Raw genomic sequence first — 9,254 nt, forward strand, 5'->3', positions numbered from 1 at the left:
AGCCCTCAGAATCAGGAGCACTTAAATAGCAGGTATCCACACAGTGAGGCATCCAGGATCACTGGCTGTTATCATCCATGGTAAGCTGACATGTTGTCTGTGAAACTCTGGTTCAAGCCTAGTCCAGGGTTGTTCAACCATGGAACAAAAATACATTGAAGTGCTGCTTTGTCTAAACAACTGCATATTACTGCATCCACCTCTGTAACACAGGCTTCTTACACGCATAATCTCCATCTCAGACAGCTGTCCAGAAATCAGATGCATCCCTTATTGCACAAGAGTCTCTCAGACTACAGAACAGGACCACCAAAGCTGATACATGAAAGCTGAAGCAAGGGAGGAGGTGACTATTTGAAGAATTAGCATCTGAAGTGTCATAGCATGCCTGCTGCAGACAAAAAAAGAGTTCTCTAAACCAGACTCCTAGGGGTGAGAAAGCTTATCAAGAGACAACTTTATAAAGGAAGAATTCAGCAGTGCTTCAAGCAATGCAGAAGGGCCACAGATAACCGGGATACAACTTGCTGCTGTCTAAGCCTCACACAGTCTGCCTCTGAGCAGCAAGGAGTCACAGAAACAGAAAGCACCATTTGAACTAAGCACAGAGTACTTAGCAATAATATAGTGGAAAGAGTATATCAGCTGGTAGGCAGGGTGGATGGAAATGTTGTTAAGGACATCATCCGCAAAACAGCGCTTTACACAAGTGTTACCTCCTTCCTGTTCCAGTCAGGGAGTCTGCCAGTCATGCACTCCTGCAATCACATTTAACCTTTCCAGGCAACCTAATTCTCTCTCTCTCCTTCCCTTCTGCCCCTAGCAATCCCTCTGCAGCTGTGGCACACTCAGGAGTGTGCTTTGAAAAATTCAGGAGTTCATTTTGGCCAGCATGGGTCTGATTTCCAGCATCAACAGCAGAAGAAATTGGTCTCAAGCCATGACTTTGGAAAAGACTCAAACTTTTTATTCTGCTGATTCACACGAAGCTTAAAACCTTCACCCATACAAATTTCTGGCTTTGCCCTAGCCCTCTTCCTCTCCTGACCCTTACCACAACACCTCATCCTGGCAAAACACACTCCTTTCATCAGAGCTCTGACCCTAATACATTTACCTGTGCAATCCAGCAGGTAGAACAGCAGCGCTGGTATGCTGTGAATGCTTCCAGTTTTCTGTTTACCACCATCCTCTCATTATCAGCTTCCTATAACAGATGGACTGTAATTTCATAGGTACAAGAAGATTCAATAACTGGGTGTGAGAGGCAGGAACTGCTGCTGCTTCATTAGTAAGAACCCAGAGGAAGAAAAAAAAGATCCAGAAGATTTTGGAAGAAATATGGACACCTGTGTTTAGGCACAAGCCCAGTATCAGCTATGAATATAGCTGCAGTTAGGGTAATTCAGACTGCCTTTTGTTGCCAATTCTGCCTTTTTTCCAGGGAATTGGGTTCCATGAGATGCAACTAAAGACATGATAAATCTCTGTTTCAAGCTACTATGTTCCTTCTGTTGGGACAGCACCCATTTTGATAACATTAGCCACAGCACTCTCTAGTAAAGGTCCCTAACAGCATTTCCATCCATCCTGCCACTCAGCTAACATATACTCTCCCCAAATTTGCAAATGATCACAAGGGGAACCAAGATGAATTTCATCCTTTCATTGCTTGTATCCCCCTGGAAAAGTCACAACGCAACCCTTTTTAGGCTTCTCCAAAGGGCAAATAAATAATAACTAAAAATCTTCCAAGCAAGATAAGGAATGAGAAATTCTTTGTTTTGACAGTCATCAGCTTTCAAACTCACCACACTGGAAATGCTGTGGTGTTATGCACACCCTTTTCCCACCCTCCACATGCCTAAAATAATACATAGGGGACACTTCCATCATATTGCTCCAAGGCTGAAGAATACATAGGCACTAAAGCCACATCTGTGTCATTTAGTGTAAGTCTACGCAGTCCTTCACAGGCAAACCTGTGGTTGCTTTGACTCCATTCATAACCCATTCAGCACAAGACAAGCCCACAATAGAAGCTCATGAACTTCGTGGCTTGAGCACAGCACTGCTGCCTGACCAAACGAAGGAATTTCTGGTTTCACGCTTGTTTTTTCTCCTGCCTCTTGGACAGGCCTGCTTGCAAGGGCCATGTCAATGTATCTTTAGTAATTCAAACTGGAAACATCATCAACTAATCTAGCCAAGTGAGCGCATGATAATCTGCAGAGTGGGGCAGACGTTTTAAGTCCCAAACATCTCCACCACCCTAAATCCAAGAGCCTTCTTTGGGAAGGCTCCCGCTTTGTGGACCAGGTTTCTTCTTGTCTGCATTGTACATGGTTTTGAAAACTCCTTGAAAGGGAAAATTAGAAAATGAGAAATTAGAAATTAGTTAATTGCAGAACAGAATCCTAGAGGAGGAATATCTTCTGTATAACATGTACACCTATAATCTGAGCAATTAATTTCTTTTCCTTTCATCTGCATCATAAGAGAAGTCACAAGAAAGCAAAGTGAGATGAAACATTATTCTTGCAAGGTGGGAAGCCACGAGGTTGAGAATGTAGTGAGTAAACTGCCCCTTTGCTTTGAGCAACATTATGAGTTGGCAAAATATTTTCAATCCTTAATGGCTAAGTTTTAAAAAGCCCTTCTGAAAACAAAAACATGGCAAAACATATAAAAGACAAGGAGAGCAAGAAACTCTCTGGCACACAGCAAGCTCTGTTCCTGTGTTCCAGGCAGTGACCCATCAAGAGATGTCACTCTCTGGAGAAGAAAGCGTGGCACTGTCTCCTGGCACTGCTAGCATGGCTTGTGGCTGAGTGACAGCCAGCTGTGCTGGCCCTGTGCCAGCTGGGATGAGTCCTCCCTCCGAAAGCCTCAGCATAGCAGCTTGCTTTTTTTAAAGGAAAAAAAAAAAAAAAGAGAAAAAGCATGCAGAGTTATGGATACATTCAGGACATGAAATAGCATTCTCTAAGGTCAGGTGCACATCCAAGCCTGAATTTCTGCAGTGTTTTAGTCAGGGGCAGATCTTTCCCTGGGGACAGTGAGGTCCAGCCTCAGCAGAGCTGTATGAGGGTCACCTGGGAAAAGCCCTGTTGATCTATTTTCTTTTTGTGCTATGCATAAACCTCTGGGCTGCACACAGCAGCACCAAACCCAGCACCACGGCTGAGGAAGAGGAGCTTCACCGCACCTGCCTGTTGAGATACCCACCAGCTACAAAGATTCTTTACCACTATTTCTAGCATGCTTATGTTAATGACTGATTAATGCTTCAGTCCCTGTTCAGTCATAAAACTGTCAACACAATTAAACATGTGTCAGAAAGGATGATCTGACCACCTCCATCCTCTACATTCAAGGTAACTCCAAGCCCAGCTTCACTCCAAGAAGCACCCAGCTGCATTTGGGGCATACCAGACACTGGAAGTCTTTGCAAAGAGCCATTTTGAACATCTGACCCATGAGAAAAAGAGTTCAACAAAATTTCACAGCTTATTAGCCTCTGGAGTACTCAACAGGTGACAGAAGCCTATAGAAAATTAAGTTGATTAGGTGGCATTACGTATTTATAGGGGGCAGGATTTAAAGTAATTTATTTAGAAGCTGTCTCAGGGCTTCTGTGTACTGACACTGTTAATTACTGCTATTACTAGCATAGGGACTGTGTTAGGTGATGCTAATGAATACTTGTCTCTTGTAGGTGTGTGATTCACTGACTCTACCTACAGGAGAGAAATGTGGTTGTAAGAGGATCTGTGAGCTACGGGAAGACTTCTAGGATACTGGTTGCAAGGAAACATTTGGGGCTGAAATTGAGCCACAGCCTTTATCACAGCCAATCTCCAAGCAGTAGGAGACTGCGCACTACCTGCTCTGACTTGCTTTGCATCAGAATGGGAATCTCTCCTTCCTCACTAGCTGCCTTCCCTTTTGAATCTAAAGTCTGAAAATGCTGGCCACAGCATTCATGAAATGGACCGATCTCTACTCGGTTTCCCTGAAGGAGACGAGAAGCTCTGAAGAAGTCCTTCCTCAGAGCGATCCACCACCTCCCTTTCCAGTGATGGGAAGAGCCACAGAAACACATCAGTCAGCAACAAGCCTAGCAGGGGACAGGAATCAAGGTGAGTGATCTCGATGGGGAACCCAGAAAGAGTGATCTTCAGAGAGCTGCAGAGAGTGACGGCTGCTCTGAGAAACAGCAGATACCTGAAACCTACCAGAACAGCAAACCTGGGACCTGACAGCACATATTTACTGACCAGGACAAATCTAGACAAATCTATTACCATAAAGGTGGATGTGCAGATTGAATATCAAGATACTCGCACAGGTGCCAAAGCATTGCTGGATCAGAACAGACCTTGCAATGCTGCCTGGATGTTCCAATTGCCAATGGCATAGACACTCGAGATTGAAGGTCCTTTAAAAACATGACACCCAACAGTTTCCCGAAAAAACATTTGCATGCTCTGAGCAATAGCAGATTCCATTATAAGGAAGAGGTAAAAGGTACCTTCATATGGCAGCAAATGAAACAACAGGGTCCTTTCAGTGCCCCTCAGAGTCCTTAGCTCACCTGTAAAGCCTAATTTTATTGCTCAGTGTCACAAAAACCCTGGTCACCACCACCCCAAACTGTTCACATAGCTAAGCAAACAAGTCAACAGTCATGCTTGTGCACTGCTCATCCTGTAGACATGCAAAGGTGAACGCAGGGGCAGACAGATGTTAAATACAGAGTCAGGGTGAGCAACCAGCCATACCCACATCATGTTTTCATTGGCAATCACGTCCAATCCTCACACTGAACTTTAAAGACAGCATTAAGGATGCAAGTGCCCTACGCAGAACTACTTTAGTCATTACAGCAAAGCAAAAGAAATCTGACTTGATGTCAGTCCTGTCCAGGGATCAAAGTGTATTAAAGCTTCAACAAACCCTACTGTCTTCCAGATGAGATCATCACCAAAACAGAGTGCTTCATCCAGCTCTCAGCAGTTTCCTGTCTGGTTGTCTGTGCTCCTGCCCACACATAGCCCTTACTGATCTCACCTTCTCAATCAGGTCTGCTCTCCAGCCTCTCTCTTTCATTTGCTATGAAAGGATGGATTCCCATTGCATTGGGGGTCAATATCTTATGGTCCACTAAGAGGACAAAACGGCAAAATGTCACAGAGGATTGCCACGTGCGTTCCTCCAAAGAGTTCTGGCCTGATGCACAGAACCACTGATCTCTGCTCATTACTCACAACAGAAAAGAGCCACACACCCCGCACTGAGCAGTGCATAGCTGCTTTCCCTGTGTGTCAGGCAGAGCAGGTCTCCTCCAGCTTCTTGCTGGTGAGAGAGGGGCATCTAGTGGCTAAGCCCCAAAAGAGCAGGGTAAAGCCACAGCAACACAAGTTGCAGCTACACCGCAACTAGGGATATGTTGGTAGCTTAAGGGGGATGCAGCTGCTGCCGACATGGAGACAGATCATTACAAAACTGTTAGGCTATTAACTGCTCTACCCAGGCTAACATGTCATAAAGCAAAATATAAACACATAGTATCAGGCACATCAGCTCAGACGTAATCCTCCAATACTACCTTTCATGTCTGATGCAAACACATGCAGCAACATCGCCTAACACAATCTGGCAACTCCCAGAAGTTGGTGGCTCAGGCACCTGCCATGCACAAGAACAGTGGTGTCTTTTTACTTGACAACCTGCCACAGCTTAACTATATGAATAATCTCCTTCACCTTTGAATGCTGCTCCAGTCATTTCAGTTGATGTCTGCCAGCTGTGAAAGCCAGTGTGTTATCTTCCTCTATTCCCCTATTGTGACACTGTTGAAGACTTCAGACATCTACTACAGCCCTCTTTAGATGTCTCTTTTCCAGCCTGAATAGTCCTAGCCTAGCTAGTTAGTCCTTGCACACAAGCCATTCCACACAGCTGATGAGCTTTTTTTTGGCCTGATTAGTTCTATAACTTGTACCCCTTCTAGTTTTGCTATCCTGTTTGAGATGAGATCAGAGCTAAACATTGTATCTGAGATGCAGGTGAGCCATGGACACATATAACAGCATTCTTAGTTTTGTGCTCTTTTCCCTTCCTAGTAACAATTGACTTACTTTCTTTTGCTTGCTAGTGAGCAGGTGTTTTCACAGAACCACCTACTACATCTCTGTGATCTGAATGGGACTTGCTAGCTCAAAGCCTACTACTGTATGTGTATATAGAGTCAGGACTGGTTTTTACTGAATACTTAGCTTAACATCTGTCCACAATAAATGCAGGCAGGCTATAGGTGAGTTATGCCCTAGATATACTGTCAATATAATCAGCTAGCTTAGTTCAGCTTCTGTGATGAATACTCAGGCCTTGATCTCTTCATAGAAGCTGCTAAAAGGAAAACAATCAATGCCATCTGCAATCATGCTTACTGCAAATTGGAAAAAAGAATCCAATAAAATAAGACACTTTTTCCCTCTTCTGGATATCCTTCTAAAATAAAAATTTTACCACCATAATGCCAAGATAAAACACTTGCTTTACCTTCCAAAAACAAGTCTACTTAGCTTCCAAATGGCACTAAGATCTTCAATCTCTTAATATAGGTTCGAGTTTTTGCTGAGATCAAATAACAGTGAGCCACGGCTCTAAAATTAAAAAACAGCAAAGTTTCTAGAATTATCACTGTTTTATACATAGCCTTACAGCTGAAACAACATCTGATATTCAAAACTGTTATTTTAAAAGAGGAAAAGGCGATCTTTGATCTTTCATGTGTCTTAGGACACTTTAGACATCAATCCTGAATATGTAGTATCTTTAGCCATGCTGCTGCTGAATAAATAATGTGTAAGAGAGGCTAATAAATACAGCTGGGAAGCTTCTCACTTTTACTCTGTACTGTCTGAAGCTTAAACACAAAGAAGCCAACACAAAAGGAACAAAACAAAGCAGAGACAGAGAGATAAATGCCACAACTTGGATTACATCTTTCAACTGTCCACAAAATTTTGTATTGCAGTAATTCTGTGAATGCGCTGAGACATCCCTGGGGCAATTTTTCAGCAGGTGAACCTCTCCCACCATTCAAGTGCTTTGCCTGTACAGTTTTCCAGGGCATTCTCACACACAGTGAGGATGACCATGCTCTGTGAAGCACTTCCACAACAGCCTCCAAAATCCCCTTTTCCATCTGACAAGGCTATGAAGGACATCTTATCCTTGCTCACTGCACTCCCTGCCATACAGCACACAGTCGCAAAGGCAGAACAAGCAACCCTCACATTTATTATTATGGGATTACCATGCCAAGACCATCTGGTCCACAGCATGGAGGCCACTGTCTGAGGTCAATCCGACCCTGAGAGGAGGCTATGGAGAGGGGTAGATGCCACACCGCCATTTTGGAAAGGCCACTTGCAAGTCCACATCTATACTGCCCAACCTGGACACCTGCTGACTGGAGATTAGCAGTAGGTGAGATTAAAGAACTGATGGATGCCTACAGTCAGTGAAGGACGGTGACCCCAGGAAGAGGCATCTCCTCTCAGGTAGGAGGTGTTTCAGTAAGTCCTCAGGCAGGATGCCAGGTAGTCCGTAGGCAGCTGTAACATCTGGCAGAGATTTCGGATTCACATCCTCACTGGAATGAGGAGGGAGGGGACACACAGGTGTCCTGAGGTTTTCTTCAGGGAGGACTGTGAAACATCAATTTTATCCACATAACTACAGGACCCACAGACATGCTACAAGACCAGCGAGGACCACCAACAGGCAGGATCCCTATACTGCTAAAATTCGGTAAGGATTTGTTTAGACAATGCTGTGGAGCAGAAAATATTACACACTGTTCTTTTCTCACAGGTAGAAAGATTTGGGGATGTCTTTTCAACCACTGATTGTGAGTCACTTCAGAAACACAGTTTTCTAAGGCTGTGATGGGACTGCCAGGAAGGCTACTGGAGCCTGTTTTCTCACCATTTTCTCTATCTACTCTGATAGCTGCTTCCACACAAAATTTGTCTCTAGATATGTTCTGAACAGATTTGCTTTAATCACCTTTTTCTTTTTTTTTTTCAGTGAATCCAGCATGACCCTTTTCAAAGTAAACAAACAAGCCCCCCACCCCCAAACACCCCAAAGTGACTGGGATTGCAATGAGAACACAGGAGCAGCTTCCCTCTCACGCTCATTTCCTTCTTTCATTCCCTATTCTGCATGGGCAGGTTACTAAGGATGAATAATGAGTCACTTGCCTGAGCTCCAGGTGACAGCCACGTGAGATACTCTGGATTTATCCTGGGCAGCACTAGATCCACTGAAGCCTAAGTGACCACAACCATTTAGAAAATAACATACTGAAACATAACTCCCTGGCTGGGTGGGTGAGGAGAACAGGCAGGATAATCTGGGAGAAGCATCTTTGTCTTTAAGTGATCTGGGGGGAAAAAAAAATATGGGAGGAATCAAAGACAAAATAAACACTCTGAAACTGAAATGTTGTGCCTTATGCTGGAAGTTAATAGTGAACTGTGCCTGGGGGAAGGAGGGCAGTGAATATTGTTTTGCCCTGCATATTGAAGGGAAGACCATAATATAGGGCTGTGAATTTGGCCAGAAGCAGAAGACCCCATGTTATTTTTGCTGATGCTAGAGCTGCCTCTCTGAATACTAAAGCTGCACAGTCCATCTCTCTGCCTTGAATGCAAGGTAATGTTGACATGATTGAAATTCACTAAGCAAGGAACAGCTAACTGAAAAAGGAACTGAAAGTGAACATAATTGGGATTCCCTCTTTTCTGCTTGTTTCTCACCATCTCCTGCAATAATTTTTTTTTCTTTTCTTTGAGCTGTGATTTTACAGATTGTAATAAAGAATGGACACACGGACAGAAAACCAGACTCTTTTATATAATACAATTGTCCCAAGCATGAATGCAGAGGCCTAATGTATTCCCATGGGTGTTCTCAATCACCACCAAAAGGTAAATTCTTAGAGCAGCTGTTTCCCCTAAACCCACTCAGATGGATTCAGCTCCTACAAGGGGCAGTGCCACTGCACTTAGACTTCTACAAGCCACCAAGAGCTTCAAGCTCAGCCACATTCATTTCCACTTCCCTGAGAGACACACAGAGCTAGAAGTGCTGGGGAGCTCCAAAGCTGCCCGTCGTGCACTTCAGTGAGCCAGACCCCAAGCAGGGATGTCACAACCCATCTCAGGCCTACAGGT

Source organism: Aquila chrysaetos, chromosome 6 (genome assembly GCF_900496995.4).
Source record: "Aquila chrysaetos chrysaetos chromosome 6, bAquChr1.4, whole genome shotgun sequence".
Taxonomy (NCBI): Eukaryota; Metazoa; Chordata; class Aves; order Accipitriformes; family Accipitridae; genus Aquila; species Aquila chrysaetos.